Source organism: Papio anubis, chromosome 16 (assembly GCF_008728515.1).
Source record: "Papio anubis isolate 15944 chromosome 16, Panubis1.0, whole genome shotgun sequence".
Taxonomy (NCBI): Eukaryota; Metazoa; Chordata; class Mammalia; order Primates; family Cercopithecidae; genus Papio; species Papio anubis.
Window position 1 is genome coordinate 16,615,164 of NC_044991.1, and position 19,565 is coordinate 16,634,728.

The window sequence follows — 19,565 nt, forward strand, 5'->3', positions numbered from 1 at the left end:
GAAAAACAAGCGCAATCTGAAGTCTGTTGTTTAAGAGCAAAGTACCAATGTTAATGTCTTAGGTTTAACCAATGTGCCCTGATTACGCAAGACGCTAACATCCGGGGAAGCTGGGTGAAGGATACATGGGAAGTTTCTGTAGTATCCTTATAACTTTTCTGTTAGTCAGAAATGATCCAAAATATTGGCATGGCCTGGGAGTAGATCATGTAACCTCTGCCCACATGCTGTTGGCGAGAACCCAGTCATGTGTCTCTAACCTACCTGCAGGATATCGGGGAATGGTACTCTGCCTGCATGCACAAGAAGATGAATATTAAACAAGATTTTGTGAATACTTAGCATTGTCTCTACCACCATAGAAGTGCAAGCCAGAGAGAGTGGGCAAGAAAAAGTTCACTACCACAAATTCAAGCAGCATTTTTTCCCCAAATGAAATGCATTTGACCCTAGCCTTTAGCCACCCACAGAACAGCCAGAAACATTTTGGGAGTAGAATCAGGACTTAGCCACAGCTGTGGTGTTGGGGAGAGAGTCTGTACAGCAGTGCTGGGAACTAATGCTTTGAGAACCTAAACAGCTTTGTGCTTGAAATATATTGTCCCGTTTTATTCTCACAACTATCTGCTAGTTTCAGAAATGTGGAACCTGACGATTAGAGAGATTTGGGGATTTTTGCCATATGGACTTACTAAAAATTAAGTTACGGATGTTTGATTAAAAAAAAAAAAAAAAACTCTATTGGGTCTGTGCTATGACTTAAATTGTATGTTGAAGCCCTAACTCCCAATACCTCAGCATGTGACTATATTTGGAGATAGGGTCTGTAAAGAGAGATAATTAAGTAAAGTGAGGTCATGAGGGTGGGCCCTCATCTAATACTACTGCTGTCTTTGTAAGATGAAGACATTTGAACACAGACATGCATGGAGAAAAGACAAGGTGAAGACTCAGACAGAAGACAGCCATCTGCAAGCTAGGAAGAGACAGGTCTTGAAAGAAATCAACCCTACTGACACCTTGATCTCACACTTTCAGCCTCCAGAACTATGAGAAAATAAATTTTTGTTGTGTAAGCCCCTAGTCTATGGTACTTTATTATAGAAGTGCTTGCAAACTAATATAGTCTCTCTGATGTTATTCCCTGGGCCATTGAGCTCCATGGGAAAGAGTGGAGAGTGAGTTTCTATTCTTAGCTGGCCTTCTGCAAATGGAGAATGCAACTTCAGTGAAGAAGGGGCCACTCTCACCCACTTCACCCCATAAAAGAGCAGAAGCTTCATCCTGCCCATCCCCACTGCAGACCCCAATCGCCTTACCAGAGAGGCAGTGTGATCTACTAGGACAAGCCCAGGCTGTTCCACTTAGGAGCTGGGCCACCATGATGAAAAAATTCAGCAGTACCTACCCAAGAAGGTGCTTGTTAGGCTAAGGTGGCCTAATGTTTGTGAAAGCACTAAATACCATTCCGGGACACACTCAGTCAAAACATGCTCATAGCATTCCCATCACCACAACTGGGGGACTCAGGGTTATTCTCTTGTGAGTTTGTAGTCAAAAGTCAAAGTTTGCAAATCAGTTACACTTGGGTGGAGATTTTTAGGCCATCATTAGGTGACCTTGGCTAAATCAGCTCTCTGAACTCTGCTCATCTGTTAAAAGGGAACAATGGCAGTGGTTCCCTTCCAAGGACTCTTCCTAGGTCCCAAAGATCTCAGCACAGAGGTTGGCCTAGCATAAGTGTTCATCAACAAGGTTGTTAGAATTTTTGGTTTGGTTTTCAAATGTCTCTTCTTCCATTTTCCCATAATGCATTGGCACAAGCACCAGCTCACCTGGACTCATCCATAGAGACGACGTCTTAATCACCAGACGGGTGGGTCTGAGGAGGAAGAGCTTGCAGCCTCATCACATTATGACAATTCACAGAGAATATGATGTGACCCTGCACTGTGGCTTTAAAATGGTGTTTTCATGTCTTCTGGGGAATGGCTACCTCCTTACAATCTCTCTTTTTTTTTTTTAGACGGAGTTTCACTCTTGTTGCCCAGGCTGGAGTGCAATGGCACGATCTCGGCTCACTGCAACCTCCGCCTCCTGGGTTCAAGTGATTCTCCTGCCTCAGCCTCCCAGGTAGCTGGGATTGCAGGTGCCTGCCCAGTTTAATTTTTTGCATTTTTAATAGAGATGGTGTTTCATTATGTTGGCCAGGCTAGTCTTGAACACCTGACCTCAGGTGATCCACCTGCCTTGGCCTCCCAAAGTGCTGAGATTACAGGCATGAGCCACCACACCTGGCCCACAAATGTTTATTTTAGAGATGACTCTACTTAAAAGGGCAAAAAATGTTTGGGGAAGGAAGATTGTATCATTGTTCTCAGACATCGCTCTGGAAAAGGAACAGAAAGTGCTCTCAGCAGATCAGCATCAATACAATTCTATATTTAATACTGTGGTTTGCTTTTGTGAATTCCTTTTTAGCTGGTCATTAAGAGCATAATTGCTGATTGGAATCGGTACACAGGGAGGGATTTACTTGCCGCCTGCTTTTGAATCTTAATTGTAAGGCAGATGAAATGAGATTGTGTACCGACCCGGGAATGGGCCGGAAGATATCTTCTCAATGGAGTCAAAAACAAACAAACCCAGCCCATACGCAGTCAGGCTCAGAACCTGAACAACGTGGAAGGCTACAGTGCAGAAAAACTGGACCGACTCCCTGGGGCTGAACTCTGGCTCCAGCAACAAAGGCAGTTGGAAGTCTGCACTGGTCACAAGAAAGGATAAAGACTGAACAGTCTCCTCAAATAGATTTGACAAGCTTGTACTGAGCCCCTCGTAAGCATCCCAGCCTGGATATGCCACCACCTATCAACCACGCAAGCCTGGAAAAGTTCCTTACTCTCCCTGAGGCTCAGTTTCCTTAGCTGTAGAATGGGAATAATAATAGCTGCCTACCTAAGAGAATTTCTGTGAGATTTGATGAACTGAACTGGCACATGGTAATTGTTCTGTGTGAATAATAATACTCACAGGTAATATTTAAGTGTTTACTGTGTGCCAAGAGTTTTATATGGGATAAATCATTTAATACTCACAATCTTATAAATAAGTACTATTATTCTTATTTTTAAAAAGAAAGCTGGTAAAGTGGTTCATGCCTGTAATCCCAGCACTTTGGGAGACTGATCCAGGAGGATCACTTGAGGCTGGGAATTCAAGACCAGCCTGGGCAACATAGTGAGACCCTATCTCAAAAAAAAAAAAAAAAAAGTTAGTCGAGTATGATGGCATACACCTGTAGTCCCAGCTACTTGAGAATATGAGGCAGGAGGATAGCTTGAGTTTAAGAGTTCAAGGCTGCAGTGAGCTAGGATCCCATCATTAGACTTCAGTGTGGGTGACAGAGCAAGACCCTAGCTCTAAAAAAAAAAAAAAAAAAGAAGGAAGGAAGGAAAGAAAGAAAAGAAAAGAGAAAATGAAATGAGGTAAAATTGAGGCTTAAAGAAGTTAAGTAACTTTTTTTGGTCTCAGAACCAGTAAGTGTAGGCTAGAACCAGGTTTTCAACTCAGGTAATTTGATTCCAAAGTTTCAACTCTTAATTATTATGAAATTATGGTTCATAGCAGAAGCAGGATCATCCAGCTTCATTAATAACAAAACCACAATCCTGGCCTTCAAACAGCTTGCAGACTAATGGGGGCATAAGATATGTAAACACACAAGTGACTAAACAATATGCTAAGTACTAGAATAGAGTCATTAACAAAACGCTGTGAATATACAGAGTGGAGAAGAGCTTACCTGCCTGGTGGAGTTAGGCATCACAGTAGAGGTAACATTTAAGCTGAGGAACTCGCCAGGCAGAGAAGAAAGGATGAGAATGTTACGGTAAGAACAAAGTCACAAAATCACAGAGGTCAGGTTTTTGTCCCGGCCGTGATGAGAAGTCCAGGGTGCCCTCAACTCCGGAGAGCATTAGAGGGTTCATGAAGGATCTTATGTGTGGTGTGATGGTTAATATTGGGTGTCAACTTGATTGGATTGAAGGAAGCAAAGTATTGTTCCTGGGTATTTCTGCGAGGGTGCTGCCAAAGGAGATTAACATATGAGTCAGTGGACTGGGAGAGGAAGACCCACCCTCAATCTGGGTGGGCACCATCTAATCAGCAGCCAGTGGGGCTAGAAGAAAGCAGGAAGAAGAAAGTAGAAAGAGCAGATTTGCTGAGTCTTCCAGCCTTCATCTTTCTCCTGTGCTGGATGCTTCCTGCCCTTGAACATCGGACTCCAGGGTCTTCGGCTTTTGGACTTTTGGACATACACCAGTGGTTTGCCAGGGGTTCTTGAGCCTTTGGCCACAGACTGAAGGCTGCAGTGTCGGTTTTCCTACTTCTAAGGTTTTGGGACTCTGGCTGATTCACCACTGGTTTCCTTGCTCCTCAGCTTGCAGATGGTCTATTGTGGGACTTTACCTCGTGATCCTGTGAGTCAATTCTCCTTAATAAACTCCCTTTCATATATACATATATCCTATTAGTTCTGTCCCTCTAGAGAATCCTAATACATTTGGCAAGTGATGGGTGTTTCTTGCAGAAACTAATGGGTTATGGCAGATGAAGCAGGACGATACACTTATCGAATGTGTTTTTTTCAGGAAAACTCCTCTAGCAGCAGTTTGGTATAGTGGAGACAGCCATTGAAAAAGTGAAAAAGACTAAAAATTAGATTCTAAGCTGGTGAGTGACAGACACTTTGGGACTATGGTGTCAGCAAACTGAAGCTTATACGCCAGGCAGGATGGGCTCTCTGGCCCAAGAATGAAGCACACGTCCCCAGCATGGTGAATTCTGTCTGCCTAGAGGTCAGATACAATGACGGAGGAGGCCTTAAGATGAGAAATGAAAGAAGGAAAGAATGCCCAGATCCAACCTTTTACCTGATGAAAACAAACAAACATGCATTCAGACATTCTGCAGATTCTTTTTTTTTTTTTTTTTTTTTTAAGATAAAGTTTTGCTCTTGTTGCCCAGGCTTGAGTGCAATGGCACCATCTCAGCTCACTGCAACCTCCACCTCCCAGGTTCAAGCGATTCTTCTGCCTCAGCCTCCCGAGTAGCTGGGATTACAGGCAAGCACCACCAAGCCCAGCTAAGTTTTTTATGTTTTAGTAGAGATGGGTTTTCTCCATGTTGGTCAGGCTGGTCTCAAACTCCTGACCTGAGGTGATCCACCCCCCTTGGCCTCCCAAAGTGCTGGGATTACAGGCATGAGCCACCACGCCCCGTCCATTCTGTAGATTCTTGTTAAGTGAAACTATAGGCACTAGGTGGAGGTATAGAACAAATTGTCATAGCTTCTGCCCTCAAGGAGCACACCATTAGTGTATATGAAGAACATTGAGAGCCTGAGGTTCTGAGGGGCCACTTGGGAAAGCAGGGGTGCCCAGTGGGATAACACACTCCAAGAGCATCACACAACGACTTGGTGAAACAGGGTTCAATAAATGACAGCCAGGACATCAGAAAGTATTCCTTTCCCTTCAAAATAAAAAGGATGCAGAGTCTACAGACCAAAAACTGGTGAGCGAGTCACAATGGAGAATAGTTTTTTTTTTGGTTTTTTTTTTTTTAGACAGAGTCTCACTCTGTCACCCAGGCTGGAGTGCAGTGGCATAATCTCGGCTCACTGCAAGCTCCGCCTCCCAGGTTCACGCCATTTTCCTGCCTCAGCCTCCCAAGTAGCTGGGACCACAGGTGCCCACCACTACGCCCGGCTAATTTTTTGTATTTTTAGTAGAGATGGGGTTTCACTGTGTTAGCCAGGATGGTCTCGATCTCCTGACCTCGTGATCCGCCCACCTCAGCCTCCCAAAGTGCTGGGATTACAGGCATGAGCCACCACGCCTGGCAGAGAATAGCACTTCTTATAACATATTATAAGAAGATAAAACAGCTTTGCACCATATGAGGAACAGGGGATTTGGAGTTTTGCCAATCTAGGTTATACCTCAGACTCTTTCACTGACTCTCAGAGTGATCTTGGATTGGTTACTTCATCTTTCACCTGCCTCCACGATCTCTTGGCTTGGGAGATGTGGACAATAACGCCTCCCACCTGGGTTTGTGGTGAGGGATACATGAGGAGACGTTGTAAAATCTCCATTAGAGGGACTGGAATGTGGCAGGTGAATGTTGGCATCTTTGAGGCCACCCAATAAATCTACTTCTCTTCCCTGCCCAGATTTCTAAACAAGGAGAGAAATAAAACACAAGAATAGAAATAGAGGTCAAATATTAACTTTACTGCCGACTATCTGGTTATCTATCGCTATATGACAAGCCACTATAAACTTGAGTGACTTTCAAAATATATATATGTATCTTTTTTGCCCATAAAGCTGCCATTTGGACAGGCCTGGATGGTGGCTGGGGACAGCTCAGTGCTGCTCTACTCTACATCATTTAGAGCAACTCAAAGTTTGAGAGCTAGAATCATCTGCTCACATACCTGGCAGTTGATGCTGTTGTCAGCTGGGACACATGGCCAGGATACTGATACCTGTTGTCTCCATATGCTGGCTGGGGTCAAGAGCAAGCACCCCCAGAGGACTAAAGGCATATTGTCTTTTATGACTTAGCCTTGGAAGTTACATGGCATCGTTTCTGCTATTTTCATAGTCCTGCCCAGATTTAATGGAAAGGAGCATAGACTTCCCACCTCTTGCTGGAGGAGTCTCAACATCACATTGTAGGGGCACATGTGGGATGAGATATAGATTGGTGTAGCCATATTGGGGAAATGCAATCTGTCCCACTGATGGAAGCTAACCAGTCTGGCTAAGTTACAGAGGAGAGTTTAATGAAGTGACTATTTCCAAGGGTGTGGGAAAGGTTTAGGAAAAAGCAACCAGAACCAGGTACATTAGAAGCTGGTACTATGCCTGGGAGGGAAGAGACCGGGGAGGGGGAGGTTACCTGATAGAGCCACAGACTCCAGTTAAGAGACTCAGCCAACCCATGGTGACAGGCAAAGAGAGAGAGAGAGCTGAGGGAATAAATCCCCTGACCTTACTCTCCTCCTGCTTCTTAATCTCCTTCCAGACTTCCTCAGTCTGAAACCAGAGGGCAAAGTAGTCTGTTGATGCAGGATGTAGTTTGGGATGCAGCAAGAATAGAAAAGGGTAGGAAATGAACCTGAAGGTGCAAACAAAAGTCATCTGGCACAAAACCCATTTTGGGAGATCTGGGTTTAGGCGGGATTGTTACATGGATCCATTATCTTCTAACCTCCTAATCCAGAACTAGGACCAGTACGTCAGCAGGATGCTTGCATCTGAGGAGCAGAGGCATTTACCCAGACATTCGTCTTCTATTGATCATGTGGAGGAGGAAGGAGAGAGATCAAATTAGTCCCCTTGGCTACATCCATCTAAGCAGAAATGTGGTCCCCCAACCAGTCATTCACTCCATCGCTCTGGAGGTAGGAGGTGTAAAAGGTCTGGAGGTGCCGTTGAAAGTCCCTATCAAGAAAACAGCGGTAGAAAAAGGACTCCCCTGAGCAGGGTTCAGTCACCTCTTGCTTTTGTCTACCTGCCCCCTACCTTTCATGGAAAAGGAAACAGTGATGCCCAGGCTCTGTGAGAGGAGTACAGAGACAGATTTTTGTCTGTATTAAGCCAGCAGCATAATCTATCCATTTCAGATGCATCAAACAGACCAGTTTAAAACAAAAGGCTTTTCACTGGATTTCTGCATTTCCCATGTACACAAATAGCACGAAAGGGGCCAAGCAATGCCTGGGCATCTCAGTCTTGCTCATTCCACAACCTGACATTCTTTGGGGCAATTTTTCAAATAAATAGCCAGGGATGAACAGGAGGCAAATGCTTTGTGCAAACACCAATAATTCTCATTTTAACTTCTTACCTGTTGACATGTTCAGGCTATAATCTCTCTCTCTCTCTCTCTCTCTCTCTCTCTCTCTCTCTCTCTGTCTCTCTCTACCTGTCCTTCTTTGGGGGAAGGTGAAGAGGCTAAGAGAGCAATTTCAATAACAGAGAGCAGATGAGGAAGAAGGGTGGCATTGGAGATACCAGCATGATGGTGGCCTCCTCTGGAGCCCACCCCAGACCTCCCAGGCATGGTCGACTTCTTCCTGCTGTGCTCTCCCCACACAATGACCTCCACAACTTATACACAGCATTTCTCTACACATGTGTTCACTCTTACACCCTTCTTAAGGGTAGAGGCAGCTCCTCATTGGCAGAGGTGATGTCCTTCTCACTTCTATGTAACTCAGTACACAGCTAATTCAACATGAGGCATTTAACAATATGGAGTGGGGTCAAGTGGCATGAACATACCAGCTATGGAAAAAGCTATTTTTTGTACATATCTTCCATAGGAGATATTGTAACACTCTTCCCCTTCTCCACTTGTAATGTTCAGTTAAATGATACACATAAAATTGCCGTATAAACCGTAGTAGTTCCTGTAATGCACCACACTGGTCTAGGTGCTGAGAGGAATAGCAGTCAACCCCCAGCAAGATGGCACAACATTAAGAGAAACACTGCCTCACTTCAATCCTAGCTCCACCTATTACTAGCTATGTGATTTTGATCAAGTCACTCACCGTCTCTGTGCCTTGGTTTTATCATTTGTAAAATTGGGAGTACTGTATACTGTAATCTATCTCATAGAGTAGCTTGAGAATTAAATTAGAATCAAATATATATTTTGGAACAGTGCCTGGCATTACCAAGCACTATATTCACATTAGCTACTACAGATAAGCATTCTTATTTTCATTATTAATGTTAATAACCTGTACCTGGCCCCTGTCACAATCTCCTACAGTCTTGGAAGTGAAACAAATCTTAGATGTCCTGCATTCCAACCTGCTGCCACTGTACCCTTGATGAGTAAGTGGCCAGACATAGAAGGAATTAACTTTTCTCAAATACCTATTATATGCCAAGATGCATGCTAGGTGCTTTCTATACATCCTCACACTTGTGGCTCAATGAGGTGGGTATTACTATTCTTCTATTTTATGGATGTGGGAAACAAAGTGTAAAGGGAAACTTGCCCCCAGCCACAAAGCTAAGAAATGGTGGAGTTTGGATTCCAGCTGAGATCTCCATAGCCTCAAATCTTAATGAGCATTTTGTTAGCTGCCATCTTGCTTGGTGCTCCACTGGATGCACGCAAGCTAGCCTTCTCTCTCCACCCAGACTTGCACATCTGCCACTCATTCCTGCTCATCCCTGTCTATCGACTCTCATTTAATAAGTCTAAGAATACTTCAACTGTTTCATTTCTCCATACTTTTCTGAACACCACTACATGCCAGTCACTACCATGTGTGCAGTGAGTACAAAAATGAGTAATACCTAATCCCTGCCCACCAAGTCTAAGGAACTCTGTGTTTCTCATGCCAGGTAACTATTAGGATGTTTCATTGATTGAGATTGGGAACCACAGCAAATGCCTTAGATTGAGCTCCCCTTGGAAAGCAAACCCCGAGTCAAGGACTTGTGTGCAGGCAGTTTGTTTTGGAAAGTGATCCTGGGAGCAGAATGGGAAGCTACAGATAATGAAACACAGAACAAGGGCATGATGCGTGATATCAAGTTGGTTACCACCGCGGACAACTGGGGCACAATACCCCTGGGACCTTCAGAGGAGGACTGGAGAATGCATCTCAGAATCGTCCACCACCATTTCTTCACCAGCTCGTATCCCCTGTGGTTCAAGAGTCCGCCACGCCATGGGGTACTAATTGCCTTGCACTTCCAGGTAGCACATGTTTGAATGCCAGGCACCTTCCCCACAAGCATCCTACAATCCCATGCCACAAATCCAGAGATGCCCCAGGGTGGAAAACATGGCACGGTGCATTCACTGGGCAGTCAGTGCAGGAACGAGGACCAGCAACATCAATGTCACCTGAGAACTTGTGAGAAATGCAAATTCTCATGCATCACCCAAGACCTACTGAGTCAGACACTCTGGGGCTCAGCAGTCTGTTTTTTTGTTTTGTTTTGAGTCTCACTCTGTGGCCCAGGCTGGAGTGCAGTGGCGTGATCTCATCTCACTGCAATCTCCGCCTCCCAGGTCCAAGTGATTCTCCTGCCTCAGCCTCCCAAGTAGGTGGGACTACAGGTGCCCACCACCACACCCGGCTAACATTTTTGTATTTTTAGCAGGGACGGGGTTTTACCGTGTTAGCCAGGATGGTCTCCATCTCCTGACCTTGTGATCTGCCTGCCTCAGCCTCCCAAAATGATGGGATTACAGGCGTGAGCCACAGTGTCGGGCCAGCAGTCTATTTTAACAAGCCCTCCAGGTGATTCTCATACATACTCAAATTTGAGAACCCTAGCCTATGTATTGTGGAACAGGACACATATGTGGCTAATATAGTTAACTACTCTTTATCCAGAATTCCAGCAACAGAAAGCTCAAATAACTTTAGGTTAAAAGGTAATCTGAGGGTTACCTTCAACTCTTCCCTTTTTCTCAATTCCCATGTTCAACACAGCCCGTCCCATTCCTAAATCTGTTGTCTGTTTCTACTTTCACACAACAGAGACTTCATGACCCACACACCTAAAATATTTACCATGTAGTCATTTAAGAAGAACTTTGCCAACCCCTGAAATAAAGTCCAGAAATTGATGTGCACAAATTTGGTCATCTGTTTCTTTGACAAAATGTGAGTAAATTTATGTGGATTTCTTCAATTCCAGTTTCAAGGGCAATTCAAATAATAGTCTTTTCAACAAATGGAACTGGAACAATTAAGTATCCATATGAAGGAAAATAAACATTGACCTATATCTTTTACCTTATAAAAAGTTAACTCAGAATAGATTATATACATAAATATATATGTATATGGAAAACATAATCATATAAAGCCCCAAAGAAAACATTGTAACAAACCATCTTGGCCTTTGGTTAGACAAAACATTTTTAGACACAATAGCAAAAGCATGATCCATAAAATGATAAATTGAAAAATTATACTACATTAAAACTAAAAATTTTTGATCCATTGAAGGCAGTGTTAAGAAATGAAATAATAAGCTGGAGACCAGGAGAAAATATTTGCAAACCACATATCATACCAAAAAATGTATTTAGAATAAATTTAAAAACTCACCAAGAAGAAAACACCCAACTGATGAAAATGAGCAAAAGATCTGAACAAACACTTTGTCAAAGAAGTTATTTAGATGGCAAATAAGCCCAAGAAAAAATGCTCAACATCATTAGTCATTAGCAAAATGCAAATTAAAATCATGAGACACACCTACACATTTTGTAGTTTACTTTTGTAAGACCATGACATTATCCCTATTTATTAACCTGTTGCCCAGGTTTTGAAGATTTTTCAGATTCATTTGTTTATACTAGTTTAAGAGAGAAAGTTAGTGCCCATGAGAATGGCTAACATAAAATACTTTTTAAAAATTTGACACTGCTAAGTGCTGATGGGCATGTGAGACAATTGGATATTTTGTGCATTGCTTGTAGGAATGAAAAGTAATATAACCACTCAGGAAAAGATTTTGACAATTTCTTATAAAGTTGTAAACATATACCACCTCACCAAGAAATCACGCTCTTAATATTTACCCTAGAGAAATGAAAATATGTTCAGCCAAAAACCTGTACGTGCATATTTATCGCAGCTTCCTTCAAAATTGCCCAAAACTGGAGACAATGAAAATGTCCTTCACAGAAGAATGAAGGAACAAACTGTGGTTCATCCACACAACAGAACACCCAACCAGAACTTAAAAATAAACAGTTACAGTCACAACCTTAGATGAATCTCATAGGTGTTATACTAAGTGAAATAAGCCAATCTGAAAAGGTTACATAAGATTCCATTTCTACAACTTTCTGGAGAAAGACAAATTATAGTGGTAACCAAAAACCAGGGGTCAGGGAAGGGTGGGACTATGAAGGAACACCGTGAGAGATAATTTTGAGATGATGAGGTAGTTCTGTGTCACAATTGTGATGGTGGCTATACAAAACTGTGTATGTGTTAAAACTCATCAACTGTACAGCAAAATAAAGTGAGTTTTACCGTATACATATTAATATTTAAAACCAGGAAAAAAAGAGTAGGGAGCCTAGGAGAAATATTTAATGTAGATGATGGGTTGATGCGTACAGCAAACCACCATAGCATGTGTATACTTATGTAACAAACCTTCACATTCTGCACATGTATCCCAGAACTTAAAATATAATTTGTAAAAAAATGAAGGCCCAACGATACAGAGGAAATTGTCCATTTTTATGCTTAGCTTCAGTAATGAATGAATAGCCCTGTAGAAATATGACTGGACAAAAAGGCTATGATCTAATGCAGTAGACTGAGTTGGGGAACCCAGAAAGGCCTGTCTGTCTAGATTCTCCTTGGCTTTGCTGAGCATGCATTGCATCTTTCTGGCTATAGCGCAGGGCCTTCCCTGGAATGGGGGTCTTTTGCCCTACAATCGAACAAGGTAGGTCAGACAATTTATGAATAGATTTTGCACAGAAAGGAGGAGGAAAAATTAGAGTAATAATTTTATATTCTATGGCTGGCTTTGGAGAAAAGGGATTCTACTTTCTATGACTAGCCTCAGGGGAAAACGAGACTGAGAGATGGAGAATAGGACAAGGTCAGAGAAGAATTTTGCTTCTCATGCCTTCATTTTGGGGGCGCCTTCATTTCGGAGCCCCAACATCCCCGTCTTACAGATGAGGAGACTGAGACATAGAAAGGTCATAAAAGTTACCCAAGGTCACCAGAGGTAGTAGATGGCAGGGTTGGGCATTGAACCCAAAGGGTTTGACGCCAGAGTCTGTTCTTAATCAAGTACTAGATAGCAGTGCCAAGTATATATTGTAAAATTGCAATTCTGAAGTTTATTCTTTAAAAAACCTGAACTTTTTTCTCATTTCATAATGGTAATATCCAAAGGCAGCACACATCACTATTTCTAACCTTCAGATTTTTTTTTAAAAAAATGTCTTCGTCGGTTGGGGGGGGGGGATAGCATTAGGAGATATACTTAATGTAAATGACGAGTTAACAGGTGCGATACACCAACATAGCACATGTATACATATGTAACAAACCTGCACGTCGTGCACATGTACCCTAGAACTTAAAGTATAATAATAAAAAAAAGTCTTTATCATGTTTCTTCTTAGTGATTTGGTTGTTCTGTGAGGTGAGCAAGTAGATCCCCACTTCCATTGGCTGTGTGCAATATCTCAATAAATGGAGTTAAATTGAAAAAAAAAAAAGAGAGAGAGAGAGTAGAATGTAGGCTCCGGGATCTCTTTACCTATATATTGTCTGCCTGCATCACTAACTGGCCGTGTGATCTTGAGCAAGTCACTCAAACCCCTCTTTGCCTCCCTTTCCCAATTTGTAAAATAGGGATAATATTTTCAACTTCATAGAGTTTTTGTGAGGATTCATTGAGAAAATCCACAAAAAGCATGCAGACAGAGCTTGGCATTTAAAATAAATGTAATAATAATGAATGTTTACTGTCATTATTTAGTCCAGCTGCTACATTGAATGGATTTTATTTAGTTGTCCAAACACTTATCCCTTCAGTGAGTTTCTAAGATAATTTTCACTTAATTCTGAACATCCTATTTCTGATAGCAACTTTTTCATGTGAACCAGATTCAGAAGGATTTTATATATTTAGTAGTTTACCTTGTAAGGCCTATGTAAGATTATGCCTACATATTAAACTGTCACCCAGATTTCAAAGATTTTTCAGATTCATCTGTTTAAAATAGTTTGAGACAAAGTCAATGCCCAAAATTGGAGTCCAGAAATGGAGTGTTTTCATCTGTTCCAACACTGTACAGTTTGAATTCTTTCCATCTAGTCTTGAATGCCATCGCTTTGATGGAGTGAATTGTAATTCTTGACACACAGCAACCAATCCTGCCATGCTATTCCTTAACCATGGAATTTACTCAGTTATTCTTTTCTTTCCTGTCCTGTGGTTCTTGAAATCATTCCTCTTTTATATTGCTTCTATCCCTCTGTCCACGGTCTTCCACCAAACCTATCACTCTCGAGTAACAAGATGATGGCCTTTGATATGCCATCAAAGTCTTCAGAAGACTCAACATCTTCATTCCCCTTCACAAATCATCATTAGCTTTCTTAGGCACATTTTTTCACAGGAGATCGTTGTTGTGATATGTCCTGGATTTCTTTCTAATGAAAATAGAGCGTAACCCAAAGCTTTTCAAAATCTGAACAAAAGAATTGCATCCCAGTCACACACAACACAGTCATAGCCAGCTGTCAGTTCAACGGCTTAACAAATGCAGATTGAACATCACTTGTGTCATGCGTGATAGGTACAGACATGACTAAGACACAGCCCCAGTGGAGCCACAGGGATTCTCATCTACTGATAAGAGTGTAAATTGGAACAAAACTTGAGAAAACAGTTTGCCACTATTATTGATGCTGAAGATATATGATATGACCCAATAACTCCACTGGGTCAGTATTTATCTCAGGGAAACCCAGCTCATGCACTTCGAGAGAAATGTATAAAAATGTCACAGAAGCATTGTTCATAACAGTCCCCAAACTAGAAACAACCCAAACGCCCATTGACATGTGAATTCATAAATCTATTGTTATATATTTTTTTTGATGGAATACAAAGGTGATCATTAATTAATGGCAGCTACAGACAACATTGATGAATCTCATGAACAATGATGAAAGGAGGCCAGACACAAAAGATTACATAAACTATGATTTCATTTATATAAAGTTCAAAAAGATATAACTAAATCATACTAAGGTATGGTATAGGCGGTAAATAACAGTTAAGTCAGGAAATAGCTACTGTAAAATCAGGAGATAATGGTTACTTCTAGCAGAAAGGGAGTGAGTTGTCATGGAGGCTTTGGGACTATCATTTATATTTTCTTTCTTAATCTGGGTGGTTGCTTCGCAGTTATCAATTTATACTCACACAACAATATATTTACACTGTATGTACTTTTCTTATCTGTATTATATATAATAATTAAAACATTTTTAAAGAGGTAAAGTTGAAAGAAAAAAAAAAAGATGAAAACAACACACTCCCCCTTTCTCCTTCAACTGAACGCAGAATTCATGGAGCAGCTAAAGATTCTGAAAAGTAAGTCTCAGCAGGTGGATTGGAGAAGACGGGAATTTGCAGCACCAAACCAAGGTGAGTCTACCATTGCTTTTCCTCCAGTATCCCTCCACCTGAATGCAATGCAGGTTGAAACTGGGAAGCGAGCATGTGTGTGAACAGACTGAGCTCCAAATAGAGACCTTCTAGTTCTGGCTCCAGGCACAGGAAAGAGAACTGCTCACACTCAGAGGGAATGTGGAGATCTCCACTTCTTCCTTCTCTCTGTTTGCTCATACCCAGTCCACAAACAATCCTGTGATGTTGGGGACAGAGGCCTCTACAGGAGGTCACAGGAGCCAGCATTCTGAGGGAGGGGACCTGTGACTCAAGAGATGAGGCAAACCCTGATTGCTTAAAAAAAAAAAAGAATACTTTTAGATTTACAGAAAAGTTATATTTTCTAAATACTCCACACCCAGTGTCCCTACTATTAAGAAAGAATCTTACATTAGTCTCCTTTCTTTTGTCCTCCTGCAGCTCAACCCTGGATACAGGCACAGCTAAGTGCATGACAGAACAAGGTAATGAAAGCCCCAGCTTTCCAGCTAAAGGAAGAAAAAGAGAGTCTGAGGCAAATGTAAAGTGCCAGAGACATAAGACAGAGGAGCTCAAGAAAGTGACTGCATAAAGTGGTTCACGAATTTCTGTGCTCCTATCCAAGCTGTACCTGCATGGATTTGATCCTAATCGGCATACCTAATGATCTCAGAACTGAACTAACATACCACACCCCAGGTTCTTAGACTGACCACTGGGTGGTACAGACATCTGGTGTATTTAAATAACACTACCAAGGTTTGAAAACTGAATTGATATTGGAACCACAGTCCACAGAAGGGGTTTGAAACTTGCTACTTGAAGCTAACCAGATTGATTTCCTGCTGGAAAAAAAATATATATGTAGGAGTTACATAAGGCCCAAAGTTGCATAACATCCTATTCAAAATGTTCAGATCTAGTCCAAAATTATTCAGCATACCAAGAACCAGAAAATGCTTAACTCTCATGGGGTAAACAATCAATTGACATCTGGCAAGATGTCAATGCCCAGATGTCACAGATGTTGGAATTACCTGACAAAGACTTTAATGTAGTCATTACACAAATGTTCTGACTAGCAATCATAAAAAAATTCGAAATTAATTAAAAAAGAAAGCCTCATTAAGAAATAGAAGATATATAAAAGAATCACATAGGAATTGAAAAATATAATAATCGAATTTTTTAAGAAAAACTCACTGGATGGACTCCATTGCAGATTGAAGACGACAGAGGGAATGTTCAGTGAACTTGAAGGCACATCAGTAGAAATTATCCAATCTGAAAAACAGAGAGAGAAAAAGATTGGGAAAAAAAAAAAAAGCAGACCTTCAGAGACCTGTGGCACCATAGCAAAACAGAACGTATAATATTCATGTCATCAGAGTCCAAAGAGAAGAGAAAGTGTGATGGTGAAAAAAATACTTGAAAAAATAAAGGCTAAAAATCTCCCCAAGTGTGGCAAAAGTTAAAACCTATAGATTGAACATGCTCACTAAATCCTAAATAGGATTCATGCAAAGAAATCCACATACAGATATATCACACTCAAACTGCTGAAACTGGGCCGGGCACAGTGGCTCATGCCTATAATCCCAGCACTTTGGGAGGCCGAGGTAGGTGACTCACGAGGTCAGGAGTTTGAGAACAGCCTGACCAACATGGTGAAACCCCGTCTCTACTAAAAATACAAAAATTAGCTGGGTGTGGTAGTATGCACCTGTAATCCTAGCTACTCAGGAGGCTGAGGCAGGAGAATCACTTAAACCCAGGAGGCGGAAGTTGCAGTGAACTGAGATCACACCACTGCACTCCAGCCTGGGCGACAGAGCAACCTGGGCGACCATCTCAAACAACAAAAACAAAAACAAAACAAAACAAAACAAAAAACTGCTGAAACTGGAGGCAAAGATAAAGATATTGAAAGAAGCCAGAGAAAAACAACATATTACCTAAAGGGAAACAATAATTCAAATGACAAGATTTCTCATCAGAAATCATGGAGACCAGAACTATAATAGCACTATTAATGTTGGTACTATAATATTTAGTATTATAATATTAGTACTATCATATTACTACTTACGTAATACTACTAATAGTAGTATGTGGTACTACTAATACAGTAATAATATATATTTTTGTAGTATTAGTTCTCTAATATTTTTGAAATGCTGAAAGAGAAGAATTGGCAATCTAGAATTCTACAGCTAGTGATCTATATCAAAAATGAAGTGAAAATAAAGGCATTCCCAGATGAAGACAAACCAAATTCCTCTATAACACTTTTTGAAAGCAACCTGCTTTAAAGGAATTGTTAATTGGGTTTTTTTTTTTAACTTTTATTTTAGGTTCAGGGGTATAAGTGAAAGTTTGTTATTTAGGTAAACTTGTGTTATGGAGGTTTGTAGTACAGATTATTTGTTAAAAGAAATTTGTCAGACAGAAGTGACATGAACCCAGAGAATCTTGGAATATTAAGAATGAAGATGGTGAGGTGATGGATATGTTAATTAGCTTGATTTAAGTTTTCTACAATGTATAAATATATCAAAACCTCTCACCATAGCCTATAAATACATACAATTATTCTTTGTCAATTAAAAATAAGTAAAAAGGATGGAGGAAGGCTAAATAAATAGCAAATATCAGGGTAATATAATATACAATTCTCTCCTTTTGCATTTTTAAAAATGTATTTCACAGTTGAAAGTAAAACTAAATCATTTTTCTGATGAAAATTTTAATAAACTTAGATGTAATATATGAGATAAAATAAAGGTAGGAGGGTAAAGGGACCTATATGATGGTAAGGTTCCTACACTCTACTTGGAGTGATGAAATCTTGATTATAAGTACACCATGATAGGTTAAGTATGTATATTGTTATCCCTTTTTTGAACATTAACATTGCTATAAAAAGTGATACAGTCAAAATCTACACATATAAATTAAAATAGAATATTTTAAAATGTTCAAATAACCCAAAAGAGGACAGGAAGGGGGAAATAGGGGAATAAAAATGAAGGAAACAAAAAATAAAAAAATAAAATGACACATCTAAACCAAAACATATCAATTATTACATTCAATGTAAATGGTCTAAATACAATAAATAAAAGACAAGGATCTTCAGTATGTATAAAAACACATGACCCAAGTATATGCTGTATATAAGAAACTCACTTTTTATATAATGATATAGATAGGTTAAAAGTAAAAAAAAAAAAAAAAAAAAACTGGCCAGGTGCAGTGGCCTAAGCCTGTAATCCCAGCACTTTGGGAGGCCGAGACAGGCGGATCACCAGGGTCAATGTGGGATCGGAGACTATCCTGGCTAAACACGGTGAAACCCCCGCCTCTACTAAAAAATACAAAAAACTAGCCAGGCATGGTGATGGGCGCCTGTAGTCCCAGCTACTCAGGAGGCTGAGGCAGGAGAATGATGTGAACCCGGGAGGTGGAGCTTGCAGTGAGCCGAGATCCAGCCACTGCACTCCAGCCTGGGTGACAGATCGAGACTCTGTCTCAAAAAAAAAAAGAAAAAAAACTAAAAATGATATATCATGCAAACATTAATAAAAAGAAAACTGATGTGGCTATACTAAATGGACTTCAGAGCAAAGAAAATTATCAGGAAATAAACAGGGGCAAAGCTTGACGTAAGGGTCAATTCAACACAAAAAATAATAATCCGAAATGTATATGCAAGCCAAAAAGTTTCAAAATACATGAAGTACAACTGACAGAATTGGAGATAGAAATAGACAAATATACAACTGTTGTTTGATATTTTAAAACTTCTAGTGCTAGAGCTAATAGACAAAAACTCAGCAAGAATGTCAAACAACTGAACAATAACATTAATAACTGGATGTAATTGATATTTATAGAGCATTCTACCCAACAGTAGAATACACATTCTATCCAGACGCACATGGAATATTTTCACCAAGGTAGACTACTTTCTAAGCCATAAGACAAACCTTAACAAATTAAAAAGAATTGAAATCATATAGGTTATATTCTTTGACTATAATGGAATTAAACAATAACAGAAAGTCTGGAAAATTTCAACACATCTGCATATTATCAGTACACTTCTAAATGATCAATAGATCAAAGAGAAAGTGTCAAGAAAAATTGTAAAATACTTTGAACTGAATAAAAATATACTATACCAAATCTGTGAGCTGCAGTTAAAGTATTGCTTAGAGGGAAAATTATAATATCAAATGTTTACATTAGAAAAGAAGAAAAGACTCAGATTAATAATTTTCACCTTAAAACCCTAAA

General features: G+C 40.5%; 1 long non-coding RNA gene across 1 annotated transcript in view; it reads right to left on the reverse strand.

The window, feature by feature from the left end:
- The window catches only part of LOC110740448, a 31,334-nt gene extending 14,784 nt beyond the window's left edge, over window positions 1-16,550 (reverse strand). Inside the window, exon 1 of the long non-coding RNA XR_002515372.2 lies at window positions 16,470-16,550. This is a non-coding gene — a long non-coding RNA (uncharacterized LOC110740448). The remainder of the gene's footprint in view (window positions 1-16,469) is intronic.
- Window positions 16,551-19,565: the final 3,015 nt, after the last annotated feature.